Source organism: Tamandua tetradactyla, chromosome 21 (assembly GCF_023851605.1).
Source record: "Tamandua tetradactyla isolate mTamTet1 chromosome 21, mTamTet1.pri, whole genome shotgun sequence".
Classification (NCBI taxonomy): domain Eukaryota; kingdom Metazoa; phylum Chordata; class Mammalia; order Pilosa; family Myrmecophagidae; genus Tamandua; species Tamandua tetradactyla.
In genome coordinates this window covers 53126828-53149333 of record NC_135347.1, presented here as the reverse complement: position 1 = coordinate 53149333, position 22506 = coordinate 53126828, and the positions used below count along the sequence as shown (strand labels likewise).

The 22506-nt window shown below is 43.1% G+C and overlaps 1 protein-coding gene across 4 annotated transcripts in view; it reads right to left on the bottom strand.

Moving 5' to 3' along the window:
• LHFPL2 (LHFPL tetraspan subfamily member 2) overlaps window positions 1–22506 on the bottom strand; it is a 184270-nt gene that overhangs the window by 110166 nt on the left and 51598 nt on the right. The gene's annotated exons all lie outside the window — the stretch shown is intronic.

Genomic DNA, 22506 nt, shown 5'->3' with positions numbered 1-22506 from the left:
TTTATTGGGGATCTTTAGAAGAAGGAAAGACCAAGCAAGTCACTGGTACATCCTTATCTGCAGAGAATCAGAAGCAAGAGTTCTGAGGACATTAAGGGTAGAGGAATTCATAAGATTAGAATAAGAGGAAATAAATTTAAAATTACATAAATAAATAATGGTTTTCAACCTTTAAAAAAAACTTTAACCTGCTTAATTCAGACTGACTGCCTCTTTACCTTTGAACCACTTTACAAAAAAAGCACCCCTAGAAATAAAAAAGGGAACTATTTGGGCCAATCCCATTAAAAGTTTCATTGACTAAACTTAGTACCAATGACTTAGATGATTTTAAGGCATGAGAGTTTTTAAAATGACTTTTCTTCTATATACTAAATAAAGGATTTTATTAGTTTATGTTGAAACCATCTGGCCTAATGATGATAACGCTGGGCTCTTGGGAAGCAGCTGGTTAGAAGGACATTATAAATGGAGACGGCATTCTAAGCACACTAAAATTTCAGTTGCAGAGAGGAGGAGCTGACCAGTTCGGGATTTTCATAAAATTTAGATTAAAGCTGAAAAAATTAGAACAGAAGCCTTTTACTGTTGTTCTGACTCCTCTAACTATTATCAGGGAGAAAAGCCAACCAGGATGAAAAACTTCTCAAGAGTGGCAGGAGGGATAGAAAAGGTATTTTCCCTGAGAACAGGGAAAGCAGTGGGACTCCCCAACTTTCAGGTCCTTTTGTGGGTTGTCTCTATCTGCTCTCTAGGTGCCAGGCCCTGTGCTCAGCACTTCATAGCAGTTGCCTCCATGTAACTCTCAAATTAGTTACATGAGCTAGGCTATTAACCCCATTTTACAGGTGGGAAATCTAAGGGTTGGACTAGGGTAATAAAGCAGTTTGTTGAAGGTCATACAGCTAACACGCAGCACAGACCCTTTCCCTACTACCTCCCCATGATCTAAAACGACATGGAACCTCAGAGCTTAAAGTGGAAGAAATGACAAGACCATTTTCATGTAGTGCTTTTACCTCTCCAAAGGTCTTGAGGAAGAGGACATAGCACTAACTAGGAGCTCAAATTCTGGTTTTAAATTTCAGCCTTGCCACTGATAGTGTGGATAAGGAGCTAAGACATGGACTCTTTCTAGCCTCACCAGGTAGCTGTGAAGACTGAGTGAGATAATTTTATAATAAAGCACTATACAAACATTGATTGATGGGTTGGTTGTGGTTGTTATTTCATGTTATCCCACTGAATGTTCATCCTGTATCATGTGCAAAGAGATGCTTTCCCATCTGGCTTTCCAGAAGCACAGCATGGAATACAGGAACAGAAGGGTCCTCGTTTCATAAATGAAGTGAAGCCCAGACACACGACGTCATCGCACAGCTGATATCCCACATGCTCCTCTTCCTCTGCTCCTTCCTCTGCTATTTGTTTCAGCTATAAAACCTCAGTACACTTAGGCAATTGTGTGGGAGAAGAGTGCCATCTCAGCATGGTTTAAGGGGCCTACTAAAGCTGGCATGCAAGGCTGGCACAGACTGCTAGACTGCTACCCCACCCTCCCATGTACTAGCTACTCACACTAATGTAAAACAACATCAAAAGACCCCCAGATTTCATAGGGGGCAAAAGTCCCCCAATGCGTCCCACTTAATAGAGGGTCCACAGCTTATTAAAATAGTATAAGCTATGTTTTATAGCTATTGTTATTTGAAAATATTTAGAAAAGGCCATTTTAATATAACAAGAACAGGACTATTCCTTTTATATATACAAAGACTTGGAATATTCTTTTCAATTCTTTTCACTGCCTAATGAATGCTTGCTGAATTTTTTAACTTGGGTTAAGCTTTTTCTTTATTTGTGGGAGACAGAAACCAGGTAGCTGTTGCTTCAATAAGAAACACCTGTTAGATTATAATAGCTACTCCTACTCATTCAATCTCTTCCCTCAATGCACCTTCATTAATAATAAAATAGATATTTCTTATAGTAATCTAAAGAACTTGCCATATGAATTGTGAAAAAACATAGGTGTCAAACAAGGGAAGCCAGAATACCTTAAACTTTTCTAGCAATATTAAAGTAAATAAAAATGTCTATTGCACAGTCAATTAAAGAGGGTCACAAAGACTCACATTTTCCACAATCTTATCTGCTGGTATGGTTGATTCTTATTTGCAAAGAAGCTGATTAGAGCATTCTTATTAAACGAGACAGATGATGACAACATTAGGTGCTGCAAGCTGTTACACAAGAATTTCACTGCTTTTCAAGGCTTGCAGGCCAAGACTGAACAATATAATAGGAGAAGACCAGAAAATGGACATAACCAATCTTTGCTTTTGTCTCTGCATCCCACACCTCCTGGGCACAGGGACTCAGGCCTGGATCTTAAATCCTGTGTGTCCACATGTAAGTGATTATGGGTAACTGTGCTTGAAATTTAATTCCACATCTGCTCTTCTGTAGCCTTTGGAAATCATATGAATTTCTCTGACAATTGTTTATAAAGGCCATAATCACAGACATCTGTAACTGGATCCCAGGCTACAGGGCAAAACACCACATAATTCCAAAGGCTTTTGGGCCAACCTTACTTCATTTCCCATCTCTCTTGCTCACTTTAAAACTGTGCTGAGCCTTTAATTTGCAGAGTGCTGATAAACACTGGAAGGTGGTAGCTCAGGTCCTCTTACGTCCCCACCACACCAGCGCAGACAAATTCTCATCTTCTCCCTTCCATCTTGAGAAAGAAGCCTCGTGGCTCTGGCAGAGGCACCCAAGCTAAGGGCAAGTGAGGGTTCCCGTGCCAGTTCACGTCCCTCCCCAGTGGTTCCAGAATCCCAGAGGGAGGCCCAGGAATGCCCCCAAAGACCCAGAAAACAGACTCATCAGTACTTCTCCCACTTTCTCATTTGGGTTATTCAGAAGCCACATGGCTCCGAGACTGGAGCTGCCCTTTCTCACCACAGTTGGCCACCAACACAACAATATTGAGCAACGCCATTAACTTCCCCCTTGTCTGTTTGATATTTAAAAATTTAACAGCAGCCATTTCTAGGAAGGATCCTAACACAAGCTGTTTTACTACCCATTCTACCAATACCCATTCACAACAGTCAAGTGGAAAAACTGCTTGTGCCAACTTGGCCACAAGTTGATTTAGTAAACCTGAGCAGGTCACATCCCTCTGGGGGTCTTGGTTTTCTCATTGAGTTTCTAACCATCTCATGAGAACAAATGTAAAAATGTGCATAGATTCTGTCCCCAGAGGATAAGGCTCTAAAAATCTAAGGTAGTGGGTGGGCAATGGTGGTTCAGTGGCAGAATTCTCACTTGCCATGCCAGAGACCCAGGTTCAATTCCTGGAGCCTGCCCATGCCAAAAAAAAAAAAACTAAGCTATTATTACTGTCATCTCCATTAAACTATTCAAAAGCTCATCTGATATTTAAGAGCTCTGGAGTCAGACTGGCAAGGTTAAAAATTATTTAACTACTCTAGCCTCAGTTTTCTCATCTGTAAAATCGGGATGAAAAAGTAGCACCAATTTTCAAGGTGTTATTGTGAGGATTAAACAAGTTAATCAACACAAAGCACTTAGAGTATTGCCTGGCATAACAAATGGTAACTAATAATTATTCTCATCATCCTGTAATTAATTCTGCTTTCTTGCTTCATCAGGCACCTTTCAAAATAAATTACCTTTTTAAAGCCATTCAACTTTAGTGTGTCAAGAAAAGGGGAGAGACTATTATTGTTACATACCTATCCCATTTAATCCTCCCAACCAACATGTGTGGCAGATTTTATTATTCCCTTTCTACATAAAGTTCAGAAAGTTCAAGTGGCTATTAGGTGGCAGCCAAGATTCAAACAGCTCTGAATGACCCAAACATTGCATGCAAGTTTCATTTCCACTAAAAGCGGGACAATTATAAATATAATATATTTCCTAAAAAATGTAGCGAGTTTATATAGGCAGTGTTTATATCTAGTTTATATAGGCAGTGTTATTCAAAGCCTATTGTAAAAAACAACTTTAGATTTTGACTTGAGCAGTCAAGACTGAGCTCAAATGACACCTCCTCTTGACTTCCTTTCCCTCTCTCCTCGACCTGCATCCTCGCTGAGCCAAGTACGCAGAGACTCCTGCTGCCCCAGTCTGTGGACTTCTGGACAGCAACGTCACATGGCAGCAAAACTGCTGCCCCAAGTCTGTCTCTTCTAACAAGTCGTGTCCCTTGAGGTCAGAGGCTAGTCTGGTTTACCTTGTACCCCCAAGGTCCAGCCCAATGGCCTGTCCATGGAAGGGCCACAGTACAGCCAGTTGAATTGAGAACCTGAACGACAGCCATGCAGAGTCCCTGCTACACCAGCGAGCACTGGCTCACGGGACGATTGCTAGATGTTAAAGCCCCAAATTAAACACAGCCCCGGCTGGGCGTCACTTCAAAATAAGATCTGTGTCATATGCAACACCACACCTTGTAAAGAGCATTTCATAGGTCTGGTCTATATGATTAGAAAGAAAGTGACAAAATCTAACTGAAATATATTTATTTCACTTTGAGGCTTGACTTTTCATGTCTGCATTGAGGCACTGTTATCACACATCACTGGTGGCACACTATAGTTCATTTTTCTTTTCTTTTTTTTTTTTTTAAACTGGAAGCGTCAACTAGTAAACTTAAAAAAAAAAAGGCAATAGTTTTAGAGATATGGTGTAATAAAAGGTAACTTTGGGTCATTTTATTTCCTACTTTGCAAGTGCCTGGCAAGAGAGCAGACACAAACTTACAGGTATTAACTGATTATAAAAGCAAAACAAAATCCAAGTTCTTTATACTGAACATAAAGCTGAAAAATCAATTGACCTTGCCTCTTGATTTTTTTTAACTATACTACACTCATTTTTTTCTGACTTATTTTATTTTACATTTTCAAAACTATTCACTAGAAATAGTTTTGAATAGTACAATTTTATCAAAGATAATTTAAAGGTATGTTACTGAAACTTTTCTTCAGTTTAGAAATGGGTCTTCTTCCTGGAAAAGGTGAGAACCACTCAGGCAGACATTGTCTCCTGAAATTTAAGTACAGAATTGCTGGACAATTGTTTTTAAAAACATCTCTGACGTTTATACCTAGATTTAATAAAGGTCAATATACTCTCTATTGTTACAAAGGATATTTAACTGGAACACATTTATACTTCCCTACACACTCACACAAAGCCTAGAAATAGTTACATCCATGCTGGCACACTGAGTTTTACCAAAATCATGTAGACAACATAAGACCATACTAACTCTAGTAGAATTTATATAAACGTGTAATGCAGATTTTACCGTATGCAACCACAGCCTTATCGCTAAAGATGTTTCCCCTTCTCTTAAGCCTTTGATTCTATGGTGGATCTTTAGCTTTTTATACCTGGGAGTGTCTGCTTTTCTGAGAAAATCGAACTGTTCACCAATAAAAAAGCAATCAAGTATTTCTCAGCTCTAGCCTGAGAAATTGTAATGGGCTGGCTTGTGGTGGAAGAGGGGAAGCCAATTTATTACTTTCATAAAACACCTCCCACAAAGTCCCTGCCTATACAGAAAGATACTTTCAGGAAGTAAGACACTCATAAATTGGCATATATGCATAAGTTTATAGGAATGAATTAAAATGGGAGATAGTCCCCAAATGACCGGTTTGCCTGTTCCCATGACCAAACAACAAATGAAATTCAAACAGTACTTGACCTAAAGAGCTCCAACATTTTTCTCCCCTGCAGCTTTTGAAACCGTTTACAGTTTCTTTATCTTTATTAGGACATTTTCCTCATCAAATTAATGAGTCACTAAACAAAAGGCTTACCAAAATGTTTACATTTGGGAATAAGCCATCCAGTGAAGCTCCAACAGAAAACACCAGTCATAATTTTTCATTGCTTTTCAGTGAAATCATTTGGGAAGAGTAAGGCAAAACAGTTGGGATACAAATATAGGATGACAATGTAAAATCCTAAGTAAATCCTGAGACGAAATCAAAGAAAATGCCTGCAATTCGTTTAGGCCTGCGATTATTAGTGTTATCATCTCGACCCCCCTACATTTAGAGAGTACTCTCTTTTTGACAATTATTAAGCAAGACATCCTTTTGGAGTAATTAGCACTGTCAAAAGCAAGAATTGTACTGGGTAAGTGAGGAAAGTAGAAGCCAGTGGAAAACTTATATTGTGAGGACTTGAAGGAACGAAAAGGAAGCTTGTTAGCTGAAGCAGCAAAAGCAAGAACTAGGTACCATTTAGAACATGGATGGAAAAGAAGAAAGGGTAATGCCTACATTCATCAAATTTTCTTATGGCTCAATCTGGGCACATGCAATTGACATGAATTACGTGGTCGACAGTGTGACAGAATGAGCCCTAAGGGAATCCAAGGCTGACAGCCAGCCTAGCAGGGCTGTGAAGGGAGCATTGAATAGCGCATCTAGAAAAGTTCGGAAAAGAAATGGGTCCCTTCAAATGATTTCCATTTGGTGGTTGTGCTAGTTGGGAGCTGTTTTCTATCCCGGAAAAGGCTGTGTTCTTTTAATCCGTTCCTGTGGGTAGAGACCTATTGTTGGTGGGACCTTTTGATTAGGTTGTTTCAATTGAGATGTGACCCTGTCCTTGAAGGTGGGTCTTAATACTTCACTGGAGTCCTTTTGAGAAGATAAAAGGGAGAAAAAGCTTTTCTTTCTTTCTTAGAAAGAAAAGCCCTGAAGGATTAAGAGAGGACTCACAGAAAAGCCACTGGAAGCAGAGCTGAAGGCAATGAACCCTGGGAGCAAAGGACCAGCAGACACCAGCCATGTGCCTGCCCATGTGACCAAGACACCTGGATGCCAGCAGCCTGTCTTCAGAGAAGGTATCACCCTGTTGATGTCTTAACTGGGACATTTTCACAACCTTAGAACTGTAAATTTGCAAGCTAGTAAATTTCCATGGTAAAAACCAACCCATTTCTGGTATAACATTCCAGCCGCTTTAGCAAGCCAAAACAGCGGTCCACATTATAGTTTTCACACTGTGATCAAGAATACCTATTTCTGAATTAGCAAATACTACAATATTCTTTTTAACAAGCAGTGGAGACCTACAGGTAGTACTCAAAGGGAGATTACATGTGTGGGAGTAGAATTCTAGCCAGGGAACTCTGGAAGAGACCAGAAGGAACCAGAGAGGGCAAAGTATTCTGTCCCAAAAGCTCAGGTTGGACCCAGCGCACCAATCCCAAAGGGGTGGGAGGATGGATGCCTCAGAATGCGAAAAGAAGCCTATGCAAATCCACCCGTCCTACTGAGGAAATTCCTACCTCTGGAAGATTCATTAGCTACACAAAGTCAGAACTTTCTTAGGTCTCCTGCTTGGTTTATATTTCTCAGGGTAAAGTACATGAATTCTTTACCCTTGTCAGGAGAGTGGAGTTCTTTTTCCCCCCTCTTCCTACCAAAATTTCAATTATGTACTGGACTGGCTTGCTTTGAACATCTTTCATTTTCTCTACTACTTTTACTTTCATCTGTATTAAATTCTGTGTGATCACTCTTCATCTCAGTGAAAAATCCTGGCACCTATAAATTATCACTCAGCTGAATTACTCCTACTGATTCTGGTTGTTTCACTTTCTGAATTTCCAAAAAGAGTCAATCAACCCTTACCCAACCAGTTAGAAAAGAGTCTATTCCTCTGTTCAAAATGTCCCATCAGAACAGAAACCGATGGGTACTTCTACTTCTGGATTTGGTAATTGGCCTGTAATCTCTTCGCGGGAGGTTTCTGGTTGAAGCAGTCATTCCACACACTGCTGGGTCACACCAGGCTGGCATTCACTCATGGAGGGACTGCAGGGGGCATGAGCCGAGCCAGTCCACTGCTCCTCATGCTGAGTTCTCTCCCTAAGGAACAAGGCTTCTGCATTAGACTTGACTGACTCGCTTCTCTGTCCGATGGGATCAGATTAGAAATACTCAAGTCTCACTGTCCTTGAAGTAGGAAGGGGAGTAAGACCTCCAGGGTTCCTGGATTAATAAAGGTCAAAGAGCTAAAGTCAAGAACCCAAGGTCCTGAGGTCTCTGGGGACTCCTTTCTATCCTGCAGTCGCAGGGTTGAGGAACACAGGTCTGAGACCTTTCTTCACAGTCATGCTCCCGTAATAGCATCACAATGAAAAGTGTTTTTTTTTTTTTTTCAAATGCACTACAAGGTCCTCAGAGACCTACCCCTGCCCTCCAATTGGTCACAATTTATGACACACTGTTGTGGCCACACTAGCTGGACAACAGGAAGGGAACTAAATCAATATCCATATGGACAATGACACATTTATAGCACATGTCGGTAGAGGCTGAGCACAGGCACATTTTAGGGAGAAAAGGAAACCTGTGGAAGTAACTGGAACAGAGACTGAGTGAAGTATGTATAAAAGGAATTGGGTGCTACATACACACCTAGAGTGTGAAGACCAACCCAGGCATCTGAGAATTCTTCACCCACTAACAGGACCTTTCCCTGGTCCTTTCCCATGCTGAGGCATTTCCATTAGCTGACCCAAGGCAGTGAGCTCGATGAGGCAAGAGGAACAGGGAGGGATGGGAGTGGATCTTATTCCCACTAGTCTTCAAGACAAAATACAAAAATAGTAAACACTTGCATCATGCTAATTACAAACCGTTCTTCTAAGGCTTTGTTGAAACTGACTTACTTAAACCTCACAACCACGAAAGTACTGTTTTATTCTCTGATGGAGAAAGCAAAACATACAAAGGGAAGGTTTCAGACCTAATAAGTGTGGGAATCAGAAAGCTGTCCTTGCCCTCAATAATCATGTTGTCCTGCCTCTCTGAAAGAATGGCTTTTTATACATCTCTAGACACACAGAAAGGCTTAAAGACATTCGGCACTACCCTTAATTTTTCTGTGGGAAAGGTAGCATAGCTTTGTGTCAGCCCAACTTGGGTAAGACATAAGCTCTTCCACTTATGAGCTGTGTGACCTTAGACATGTCAATTAACTTACCTGAGTATTGGCTGTGCATTACAATATATGCTGCCCAGTGTTCCTATGAGAAGTAAATAAAGCTCCTGGCACATGCTCAAGAGATAAAAGGCATGATTCACCTAGCTGAATCTGACATATAGTCACCACCTAACCAACTAATCAAATTTTATACTAAAGGAATAAATAGCTGTAAATTTTAACTGGCACAAAACAGTCAGTTTATGGTGCGAGCCCTACCATCTCGACCAGTTCCTCTGCCACATTATTTGGGTAGGGATCCTATAATTTTTCCTAAGTGTTCCCATGGGATAGTTAAGAAGCAAGACACAGGAAAGAGAAAAGGGACAAATTTATAAGTTAGCAGAATGTTTTACTTAAAAACAAGGTGCAAAAGTTAAAGATAATAAAAATCTGACATTTTACAATAGTCTTTCTTTGATTCTAGAAAACCAAACATTCCACAATTATTAATCACACGTAGAATAGACAGCCTCCAACAACAAAGAAAGAAAATAAATTGCAAATGTCACATCTCAAACTTCAGAGAGAAACCATCTGAGGAGGTCAGGCTGCTGAACGGGGGGCCGGTGCTGTGCTATGTCCTCTCCCACAGACAGAGCGGGTGGGAAGAGGCGAGGCAGCCGGACTGGGGATGCACAGCTAGTTCTCAGGGACCAGAGAGCAAACCTCCATACCCAGTATGCTTTGAGAATGAGATAATCATCTAAATGTGTGCTGCTGAAAATTTTCCAGGTGAAACAAGTTAGATGAGTCACAGGCAGACCCCCACCTCCGGTCAGCACGCAGGGATTCTCCTTCCTGGATACTGACTATATTTTTACAACGGGCTTTTCTATTTTCCTTACACATTGCTTCAAGTATAGCAGCACAAACCAAACATCTGATATAATGAGTCACCTACTGGCTTGCTTCCAAAGCACCAGGTCAAATGCAGTTTAAGCCACGTCAGTGCTTAGAGGCAATTTCTAGTACAGTAAGTGGACCGATTCTTTATGAGTCTCAGCGCCCCGCTTTCCTTTAGACTAAGTCTGTCTTACCTCTTCTAAAACTTAACTGAAGCGTGATAAAGAGAAGCATAGTAAAATTACTGATGTTCCTTGGGCCGACTGTCCTAAAATCAGGCACCCCCAAGCCCAACCATCCAGGAGTCTGCTAGGGCCCTGGAAGGAGTAAGAGGGCCTGAGCAGGGAAATGCTGTCCAAAGCCCAGCAAGCCATATTCTGATGCTGGAAGGGTGTAACTTGTAAATAAAACTGCAGAAAATACAAATTTCTCCTTTCTTAACACTGATGGTAGTTTCTCCTCCTCTCACATTTCTGCCTTCTTCTCATTAAATAAAGTGACTCTAAATTGCCCAAGTTCCAGTTTTTAATTAATATGAAATCAAAATTTAAGTATTTAAAAGGAAATCCAATTTGAAATTATTGACTTGATTTATCGCAAAGTAAGATCTAACAAACCAAACATGAAATTTTTGTGAGCAAAGCCAATTGCCAAATGTAGTTCTCAGCCTTTATTCCATATCAGAATTATCTGTGGGATCTGGAAAAAATCACAGATGTTTCAGCACCACCCCGAGATTATGGTCTGGTGTGCTCAGGGTGGAGTGGAAATGGCCAGGGGCAACGAGCCAGGAGATAAGGCTTCTAACCCCAGCATCCCAGCTTTACTCCTCACTTCTTGAGTGATCTGGGGTCCATCACATCTCCTCCCTGTTTCCTCCATGTGAAAATGGGAACACTATATTCAATGATATTCTGTCTTTTCCAGCCTAACATGTATAATTTTTTTCAAATTTTCCACAATCCAGGGTTTATCCTATATAGGAAATTTATATCTATGAGGGCAGGATGAAGCCATGTGAAAATTCAATCCAATGAATCAGGCATGTCTCAGGAGAAAAGAGCATTGATTAAATATGATGTGAGGACTTGAGTGGGAAAGCAGGGAATTGAAATGGTAGATTAGGGAAGAATGTGGATAGAGGCTTGAAAAAAATCACAAAACTAAGATTCAATCTTTCTTTCCCTTTTCTCTTTTTTTTGGGGGGGGTGGTTGGCAGGGGAGGACAGAACAAAAGAACAGGTGGGAAGGAAAGAGAGGTGAAGTAAGGAATAGTAAATTCCATACCATTCAATGAACATTTATCAAATGTATATTATACTACATCGTAGGAATAAGAAGAGGAACGATGAGTGACATGGTCCCTGAACTCAAGGACTTGTGATGGAATTCAGTGGTTCTAAAGCTATGTTTGCATTCATGTCACTAGGCAAGCTTGTTAAAAAATCCATATGATTTCACAGAATTAAATCATGACCACATGGCTGTATCCACAGCTGATTCCATTTTTAATCAGCCAAGGGGAGTGTCTTCTGCAATGAATGATGCTCAGTCTAATTACTGGAAGCCTTTTAAGGAGGATTCAGAAGAGACAGGCTCTCTTCCTGCTTCAGCTGGCGAGCCTGTCCCGTGAGTTCGTCCAGACCCTCCATCGGAATCATCGACTTCACAGCCTACCCTGAGGATTTTGGACTCTGTGTTCCCATGGTTACATGAGACACTTTTATAAATTTTATATTTGTGAGTGTTTCCTGTTGATTCTGTTTCTCTAGAGAACCCTAATTAATACAGCTGTGTTCCAGTAGCCATGTTTCTTGAAGATGATTGTATAATGATATAGCTTTCACAATGTGACTGTATGATTGTGAAAACCTTGTGTCTGATACTCCTTTTATCTACCTTATCAACAGACAAGAAAAACATATGGAATAAAAATAAATAATAGGGGACAAATGCTATAAAAAATTTAGTAGATTGAAATGCTAGTGAGCAATGAAAGGGAGGGGTAGGGGTATGGTATGTATGATTTTTTTCTGTTTTCTTTTTATTTCTTTTTCTGGCAAATGTTCTAAAAAAGATCATGATGATGATATAACTATGTGATGATATTGTGAATTACTGATTATATATGTAGAACGGAATGATCATATGTTAAGAATGTTTGTGTTTGTTGTTATATTTTTTAAAAATTAATAATTAAAAAAAAAAACTAGGCCTAAGGAAAAAAAATCCATACGTTCAGATCCACTCACTCTTCCTAAACATAATCAACCAGAATTTCTAGGACAGAGAGACTAGAAATGTTTTCACTGCTCACCAAAATTTGATAACCACAAATAAACAAAATTGAAAGCCAACCTTCAGACAATACAGTGAAACACACATGCCACGTAAGACGGCTCTGATTATTCACAGAGAACAGCATGCGAAGGCCAGGGTCCCAAACCAAGGGCCCAGGAACCTCGGAGTGCCACACGGGCCCACAAGACCAGGAACGTTGGAGTGCCAGGCGGGCCCACAAGACCAGGAACCTGGGAGTGCCAGGTGAGCCCACAGGACCGGGAACCTCGGAGTGCCAGGTGAGACCACAGGACCGGGAACCTGGGAGTGCCAGGCAGGCCCACAGGCCCAGGAACCTGGGAGTGCCACACGGGCCCACGGGCCCAGGAACCTGGGAGTGCCAGGTGAGCCCACAGGACTGGGAACCTGGGAGTGCCAGGTGAGCCCACAGGACCGGGAACCTGGGAGTGCCAGGCGCCCCACAGGACCGGGAACCTTGGAGTGCCAGGTGAGCCCACAGGACCGGGAACCTCGGAGTGCCAGGTGAGCCCACAGGACCGGGAACCTCGGAGTGCCAGGTGAGACCACAGGACCGGGAACCTGGGAGTGCCAGGTGAGCCCACAGGACCGGGAACCTGGGAGTGCCAGGTCAGCCCACAGGACCGGGAACCTCGGAGTGCCAGGTGAGCCCACAGGACCGGGAACCTCGGAGTGCCAGGTGAGCCCACAGGACCGGGAACCTCGGAGTGCCACACGGGCCCACAGGCCCAGGAACCTGGGAGTGCCAGGTGAGCCCACAGGACCGGGAACCTGGGAGTGCCAGGCGCCCCACAGGACCGGGAACCTCAGAGTGCCAGGTGAGCCCACAGGACCGGGAACCTGGGAGTGCCAGGCGGGCCCACAGGACCGGGAACCTGGGAGTGCCAGGCGGGCCCACAGGACCGGGAACCTGGGAGTGCCAGGCGGGCCCACAGGACCGGGAACCTCGGAGTGCCACACGGGCCCACAGGCCCAGGAACCTGGGAGTGCCAGGTGAGCCCACAGGACCGGGAACCTGGGAGTGCCAGGCGCCCCACAGGACCGGGAACCTCGGAGTGCCAGGTGAGCCCACAGGCCCAGGAACCTGGGAGTGCCACACGGGCCCACAGGCCCAGGAACCTGGGAGTGCCAGGCGGCCCCACAGGACCGGGACCCTCGGAGTGCCAGGTGAGCCCACAGGACCGGGAACCTCAGAGTGCCAGGTGAGCCCACAGGACTGGGAACCTGGGAGTGCCAGGTGAGCCCACAGGACCGGGAACCTCGGAGTGCCAGGTGAGTCCACAGGACCGGGAACCTCAGAGTGCCAGGCAGGCCCACAGGACCGGGAAGCTGGGAGTGCCAGGTGAGCCCACAGGACCGGGAACCTGGGAGTGCCAGGTGAGCCCACAGGACTGGGAACCTGGGAGTGCCAGGTGAGCCCACAGGACCGGGAACCTGGGAGTGCCAGGTCAGCCCACAGGACCGGGAACCTCGGAGTGCCAGGTGAGCCCACAGGACCGGGAACCTGGGAGTGCCAGGTGAGCCCACAGGACCGGGAACCTGGGAGTGCCAGGTGAGCCCACAGGACCGGGAACCTGGGAGTGCCAGGTGAGCCCACAGGACCGGGAACCTGGGAGTGCCAGGCGGGCCCACAGGACCGGGAACCTCGGAGTGCCAGGCGGGCCCACAGGACCGGGAACCTCGGAGTGCCACACGGGCCCACAGGCCCAGGAACCTGGGAGTGCCAGGTGAGCCCACAGGACCGGGAACCTGGGAGTGCCAGGCGCCCCACAGGACCGGGAACCTCAGAGTGCCAGGTGAGCCCATAGGACCGGGAACCTGGGAGTGCCAGGTGGGCCCACAGGACCAGGAACCTGGGAGTGCCAGGCGCCCCACAGGACCGGGAACCTCGGAGTGCCAGGTGAGCCCACAGGCCCAGGAACCTGGGAGTGCCACACGGGCCCACAGGCCCAGGAACCTGGGAGTGCCAGGCGGCCCCACAGGACCGGGAACCTCGGAGTGCCAGGTGAGCCCACAGGACCGGGAACCTCGGAGTGCCAGGTGAGCCCACAGGACCGGGAACCTCGGAGTGCCAGGTGAGCCCACAGGACCGGGAACCTCGGAGTGCCAGGCGCCCCACAGGACCGGGAACCTGGGAGTGCCAGGTGGGCCCACAGGACCAGGAACCTCAGAGTGCCACGTGGGCTCCACAGGACCGGGAACCTGGGAGTGCCAGGTGAGCCCACAGGACCGGGAACCTGGGAGTGCCAGGCGGGCCCACAGGACCGGGAACCTCGGAGTGCCAGGCGAGCCCACAGGAGCGCTGCAGCATGCTCAGGAAGTCCAAGGAAACACAGGACTACGTTGGACACTTGCAAACTAATATATCATGGAAATTCGCAGCTACACTGTCACGTTCCTTTTGACGACACATCTTTGTAAAGCTGGGTTTTCTGCAGTTGCTCTGATGAAAAGCCAAGTATCAACTAAAAATAAATGTGAAGCAGGAACAGGGGTGGGAGTGTCTAATCTAATTTCAAGGTTTGAGAAGCTGTGCAGTGCCCAGTAGGTAGACACTTCCTAGCTGTAAGTAACTGATTATTCAAGGATAAAATAAACAGTAAATTTGTTTCAAGGGAAAAAAATATTTTTGTTTCAATTTACATGTATTACTTTTTCTAGCGGCAACTAAGTTGTTAGGACACAAATACTTATTAGGTTTGGACTAACTGTAACTAGTCTATAACTAAAATGGTTACGTATTTTTCTGAACAATGGCTGAGATTCTAAGACCACCATGAGCGAAGTTTGGGAACTTTGGGTCAAGATGCTTTACAATGAGATCATTGTTATAGCACAACAATTTAATTCTGTTGGTCAAAACTGATCTAATGGTCTCGTAAAAAAGCATTCTAGAGGAGGGGGGTTTCTAGAAAGCTGCTTTTCAAAAGATTCTCCAACGAGAACAATGGATAATCGTGAATGTCTATCCAGTGAAAAGCCAATAACTTCCTGAATTATTTTTTTTCATGTTATATTTTAAATAACATCCCAAGTAAAAAATGTGCAAGTGTTTATCATATTGTTTTGTGGTCATCACTATTTCAGCTGTGCAAGGCCTTCAAACAGGAGAGCCTTATTTCACAAATTTTAAATATACAGTAAATTTTATTAACAGGTTTGTCAGCTAATCCAAGACCAGTTATCCGTAGTTCTTCAAGCAACAAGCCACAGGTATCACTGCACTCACTTTACCTGCTGCATGCCTAACTCCCCAGTCCATCTGGTGCAATACTGCTCTTGGTTTTGTTTTACTACATTATTCCCCTGAATTCCCAAGCGTTATGGATAAAACTTTACTTTCTCAATTAATGGAAACTATATGAAGTTTACATAATTCCTAGAGATAAAAACTTTCCAAGGTTGAAAAGCCAAGAATAAACCCTGCTTCCACACAGGCCCAGTTCAATGCCTGTATCAACAACGAACAGAGGCATGGCCTTGCCCTGGAGCCTGCTGAGACACGACGACGGCAAAACACTGGCCTACTGGTGGGCCCGGCAGTTTCCTTCTGTACACAAACTGCTCCAGTCGTTCTCAGTATTCCTTATCCCTTAAATTCTTGAAGTTTTCAAATTATCCCTAAAACTATTTGTTCAAGTTTCAAGAGTTCTCTTTAGAAAATGCCCTAGGACACAATTTTTAAAGGCAGAGTCAAATCTTTAACTAAAAGAAAAACACATCTTAATTGTGACTTTTTAGCAATTAACTTCACTTAGATTAATAGTGAGCAAACAATATACACTTCAGAAAAGAGCTGTTCTCCAGGGAAACAGTAGAGATTGAATAAAGGAAGCTTTTTCATGACTGAAAATTATTCTGAAAGACTAGAGTTGGTAGAGTTGGTAGCATTAACACCTATTAAATTCGTCAATAGTTTTGAAAACTTCATGGTGAGGTTTTGTTTGTTTGTTTAACTTTAAGATGAGCCATTCAAGTCAAAACACTCATTTTTGTCAAATGAGCAAACTAGAAATGAATTCTGACCAAAGGCCCTGACGTTTCACATTATTCTCCTAAGACAGGGTGATACCAATGTTTCAGAGGAAGGGTTCATCAGTAAGCAGTAAGCTCTCCAGTTTGGGGTGAAGGATGATAGAAAAAAAGCAGCAGCTAAAATTATAATGTGGCTGTCAAAGATAATTTTTTTACTAAGTTTTAAAGATCAAATCATACCACTTCCAGAGAGATAAATGACTAATGAATGCAAGCAACCTACTTACCTGCTCTGAGAGCTATTCCTAACAAAATACTGTGAAGAATGTTGGTAACCAAAGTGAAAAACATATGTTCTGGCTGAGAACATACTTTCCACAATGGAACATAAATAGGGGATGACCAGTACAAGTCTTCATTTTGGCCTGAATGCAAATCAACTCCTAAAAAAAAAAGCGTACAGCAGCTCCCAGAGCACCAGAAAGTAAAAGGGACCCTCACTGAAAACTGCCCAACACTTGTCTGACATGTCTGTGTTTTGCCCTGACCCTCACGTCAGGGTGACCCTGCAAGCCATGAGGGCACTCGGGTCTGAAAGAACAAGTAACAAGAGGCAGAGAAGCCTCAGAGGAAAACCGTGGAAATGGAATTAAGCAGAATGCCTAGCATTTGGTCTGGCGATGAAAGGAGAAATGAGGTGTCATTGGCAATGATAAATATTTGTACCCTTGACTTCTTTTTGCTGGTAAGGTCACAGAACAAATGTCTTATCTTGAAAGGGTGACTGGGGTGCCTTGAGATTTACTAAGCTGAGATGATTTTACCATGTTCACAAAATCACGGTTTGAGATGCAGGTCTCAGAGCAGACAGCACCAAGAATTTAGAATTGTGGGTCATTCATGGGGTGACTCTGCCTAGGTTAAGTTCTCACTAACAATGCAAATTATTTTCAGGTTTGTATATAAATTAACAGAGTTGCTGAATGCCCCTCGTGACTTTATAGACTCCGCACAGGGAGACGTCTGTTTGTTCTAAACAAATAAGGACTGAAACTAATAGAAGGGTGAACCATTTCTGTGTAGCCAACATATGCCATCAATAAATTAACAGCGTCTAGAAGGAAAAGAAAATTCACAGCTTTCTAATTCCTCATAAGCAGCCCTGTGGGCCGAGTCGGACCTGGGATGGAACCGTCTGTGTTGGCTGCTTCCCCATCAGGTCGCAGGCTGCTGCACAAAGAAGAGAAGCAGAGGACAGGGACGGGGACATCTCTCCTTCAGTCCACTCGCCGGGAAGCCACTGCCCCCAGAGCCCGAATCCTCCCAGCAGTGGAAAAGCAGATGTGGTCAGCACATCCCCAACCAAACATTGCTGCATAGTCATGCATTTTGTGGTTGGGCAGCAATAGGAAGAAGGTAATGGGTGAGGGAAGTTTAATTCCTTAAAAAAAAAAATGAAAAAAATAACACACACACATATTAGAGTAGACTTTTCCCAAAAAACCCAGATGTGGTACCACATTTAAAAGAGGTCCCACTGAAATTTCCAGAAGAGGAAAGCATATGTCATATTTAACTCTGGAGGGAGAATGACACATCAATGATTATACCTAGAAGACACAATGATCAATGTTGGTGATAATTATTAGGAAGATGGGAAACGGGGGGAAAAGTAGCAAGTGACATTGACACTTCTTTTTAAAATTACCTGGTATTCTAGTTTGCTAGCTGCTAGAATGCAATATACCAGGAACAGAATGGCTTTTTAAAAGGGGAGTTTATTAAGTTGCTAGTTTACAGTTCTAAGGCCAAGAAAATGTCCCAATTAAAACAAGTCTATAGCAATGTCCAATCAAAGGCATCCAGAGAAAAATAGCTTGGTTCAGAAGATGGCAGCTTAGTAAGACGCGTGGGTCTTAGTTCCTCCTCCAGAAAAGCAACTAAAGAAACAGAAACAATACGAAACAGCTCCCGGAGTCACGACAGATACCAAAAAGACAGCGTACCCCATTCTGGAACAGCTGAACAGGCAGGGAGAATCTGCTGCGGTGAGATACCCAAGGGGCGCACGTTTTCCCGGCCGGGGCGGCTGGCGACTGGGGTCCCCTCCACGCACGTGGCTCCCCGGTCTGACTGGGAACGTTGGATAGCGGGGCCCTCCCGTCACGCTTGGCGTTTCGGGCCAGCTGGGCAATTGGGACCGGCACTCTCCCAAGCCACGGCGGCCAGCGACCCCCACCTCCACGCGCGGTTTCCCGGGCCGACTGCCGTGCAGACAGACGAGCGCCACGAGCGCCACCGACTGGGCAGGAAAAGAAAAACAGAGCCCAGAGATTTCACAGAAAAACCTTTCAACCAGCCGGGTCCCACACCCAGGGAAATCTGATCAAATGCCCAGACACCAGCAGAAAATAATGGATGACGCTCGGAAAATTGAAGATATGGCCCAGTCAAAGGAACAAACCAATAGTTCAAATGAGATACAGGAGCTGAGACAACTAATGCTGAATATACGAACAGAAATGGAAAAATTCTTCAAAAACCAAATCAATAAATTGAGGGAGGACATGAAGAAGACATGGGCTGAACAAAAAGAAGAAATAGAAAATCTGAAAAAACAAATCACAGAACTTATGGGAGTGAAGGACAAAGAAGAAAAAATGGAAAAAACAATGGATACCTACAATGGTAGATCTAAAGAGACAGAAGCTACAATTAGTGAACTGGAGGATGGAACAGCTGAATCCCAAAAAGAAACAGAAACTATAGGGAAAAGAATGGAAAAACTTGAGCAGGGGATCAGGGAACTGAATGACAATATGAAGCGCACAAATATACGTGTTGTGGGTGTCCCAGAAGGAGAAGAGAAGGGAAAAGGAGGAGAAAAACTAATGGAAGAAATTATCACTGAAAATTTCCCAACTCTTATGAAAGACCTAAATTTGCAGATCCAAGAAGTGCAGCGCACCCCAAAGAGAATAGACCCAAATAGGCATTCTCCAAGACATTTACTAGTTAGAATGTCAGAGGTCAAAGAGAAAGAGAGGATCTTGAAAGCAGCAAGAGAAAAACAATCTGTCACATACAAGGGAAACCCAATAAGACTATGTGTAGATTTCTCAGCAGAAACCATGGAAGCTAGAAGACAGTGGGATGATATATTTAAATTACTAAAAGAGAAAAACTGCCAACCAAGACTCCTATATCCAGCAAAATTGTCCTTCAAAAATGAAGGAGAAATTAAAACATTTGTAGACAAAAAGTCACTGAGAGAATTTGTGACCAAGAGACCAGCTCTGCAAGAAATACTAAAGGGAGCACTAGAGTCAGATACGAAAAGACAGAAGAGAGAGGTATGGAGTAAAGTGTAGAAAGAAGGAAAATCAGATATGATATATATAATACAAAAGCCAAAATGGTAGAGGAAAATATTATCCAAACAGTAATAATACTAAAAGTTAATGGACTGAATTTTCCAATCAAAAGACATAGAATGGCAGAATGGATAACGACCCAGCAATACCACTGCTAGGTAGCTACTCAAGGGACTTAAGGGCAAAGACACAGACGGACATTTGCACACCAGTGTTTATAGCAGCATTATCTACAATTGCAAAGAGATGGAAACAGCCAAAATGTTCATCAACAGACGAGTGGCTAAACAAACTGTGGCGTATACCTACGATGGAATATTATGCAGCTTTAAGACAGACTAAACTTATGAAGCATGTAATAACATGGATGGACCTAGAGAACATTATGCTGAGTGAGTCTAGCCCAAAACTAAAGGACAAATACTGTAAGGTCCCACTGATGTGAACCGACATTCGAGAATCAGCTTGGAATATATCATTGGTAACAGAGACCAGCAGGAGTTAGAAACAGGGTAAGATAATGGGTAATTGGAGCTGAAGGGATACAGACTGTGCAACAGGACTAGATACAAAAACTCAAAAATGGACAGCACAATAATACCTAAGTGTAATGTAACTAGGTTGGAACACTGAATGAAGCTGCACCTGAAATACGGTTTTTTGTTTGTTTGTTTGTGTGTTTGTATCTTTTGTTTTTGTTTTTTTTCTTTTTCCTTTTTATATATATATATTATTAGTATTATTATTTTAATTCTCTTCTCTATATTAACATTCTATATCTTTTTCTGCTGTTTTGCTAGTTCTTCTCCTAAATCGATGCAAATGTACTAAGAAATGATGATCATACATCTATGTGATGATACTAAGAATTACTGAGTGCATTTGTAGAATGGAATGATTTCTAAATGTTGTGTTAATTTCTTTTCTTTTTTTTGATTAATAAAAAAATTAAAAAAAAAATAGCTTGGTTCAAGAAGGCTGATGAAGTTCAGGGTTTCTCTCTCAAGTAAGAAGGCATATGGCAAACACAGTCAGGGCTTCTCTCTCAGCTGGAAGGGCACACGGTGAAATGGTGTCATCTGCTAGCGTTCTCTCCTGGCTTCCTGTTTCACGAAGCACCCCAGGAGGTGTTTTCCTTCTTCATCTCCAAAGTTAGCTGGCTGGTGGACTCTGCTTCTTGTAGCTATGTCATTCTCTGCTCTCTCAGAATCTCCCATATGTTTCCTTTTTTTTTTTTTTTTTTATTTTTTATTTTATTTTATTATTTTTTGTTTGTTTGTTTGTTTTTTACATGGGCTGGGGCCGGGAATCGAACCGGGGTCCTCCGGCATGGCAGGCAAGCACTCTTGCCCGCTGAGCCACCGCGGCCCGCCCTGTTTCCTTTTTTATAGGACTCCAGTAAACCAATCAAGACCCACCCAAATGGGTGAAGACATGCCTCCCCTAATCCAGCTTAACCACCACTCTTGATTGGGTCACATTTCCAGGGAGATGACCTAATTACAGATTCAAACATACAGTATTGAATAAGGATTATTCTGCCTTTACAAAATGGGATTTTGATTAAAACATGGCTTTTCTAAGATCCATACATCCTTTCAAACCAGCACACCTGAGTATAAGATAGAAAGATTTCTGCTAACGTCACAAGAAAATGAAAGATACAATTTCTTACAAAGTCCAAACAACTTAAAATTCTTATCTACCAGCTAAAAGCACTTTATGACACACACATCCCGTCTCAACTTTCCTTTTTCACCCAAACAAAAAGTATGGTATCAGAAAAGAATGGTATGAGTTTGCTACCTAGACATGGGTAAGACTCTCCGGTAGATTTAGTCCTTATTTGTCTATTCTTAGATAACAAACTTCTCCTTCTAGATAGTCTGTCTAAATCAAAGGGTCCCTTCACCATCATTATTAGTTCATATACTAGCCTAAGAGTAATTTGCACTGTTGGATTCACCCCAGAGAAGAGGAACCCTGATCCAAGATTCAGTGACCACAGGGAGAGGAACCCCAGAGTCCAAGGAATTTGCAGCAGGAATAACCTGCCAACGCTGCAAATCACAGAGCTCTCATTTCCTAGGTTTTGAATGTGAATCAGGTCCTGTGCCAATTAATCACTGTAGAGACACTATCTCATTTAAACCTCCCACACCCACCATGAGGAAGGTGCTGTTATATGTAGTTCATGATACAGAAACTGAGGCTCAGAGAGGTTAAGTAATTGACTATGGTCACCTAACTAGTCAGTATTGGAGTCAGATTTGGATCCATGCCTAATTCCAAAGCCTGTGCTCAACCACTACAATGAACTAACTACTCTTTCAATTAATTCACAGCAAAATCTCACATTAGCTATCCAAAAACCACTGCTTTCTTACAGTAAAAAGGTTTAAACCTCAGAGACAGTTTTTTTTTCCTTCTAGTAGTTCCGTTATTTCTAACTGTATCTCCACAGAGGACTCTCGAAAAACAAATGAGAAGTAGTAATACAGAACAAGTGCTTCAGAGGAGTCCATACCTCTAGCGTGGATGGCTCTTTGGGGAAATACCTCCCCACAAAAGGGCCCTGAGAGAGGGGAAAGCAAGCTGCTTAAAGATGTTTACAGAAGCATTATTTACGCCAGCCCCAAACTGGAAGGAGTTCAAATGCCCTGAAATGGGGCTATGGCACATTAAAATGATGAAATACCAAGTGGGCTCTTCAAAGTAAGCAGAATGTGGTGAGCACAGATACATGGAACGTAAAATTGTAACAATGCTAAAATTTAAAGCACAATAACATGAATTTACTGCTTAAATCCATAAAATAATCCCACGTGGCTACAATTTCAGAACCAAATGCTGAGAGATACAAATGAGAGCTCAATCTGCTCCAGTTTCTTACTATTGTGAAGCTGCCGAAGAAACACAAGCTATGTGGAAAGGTAACCCA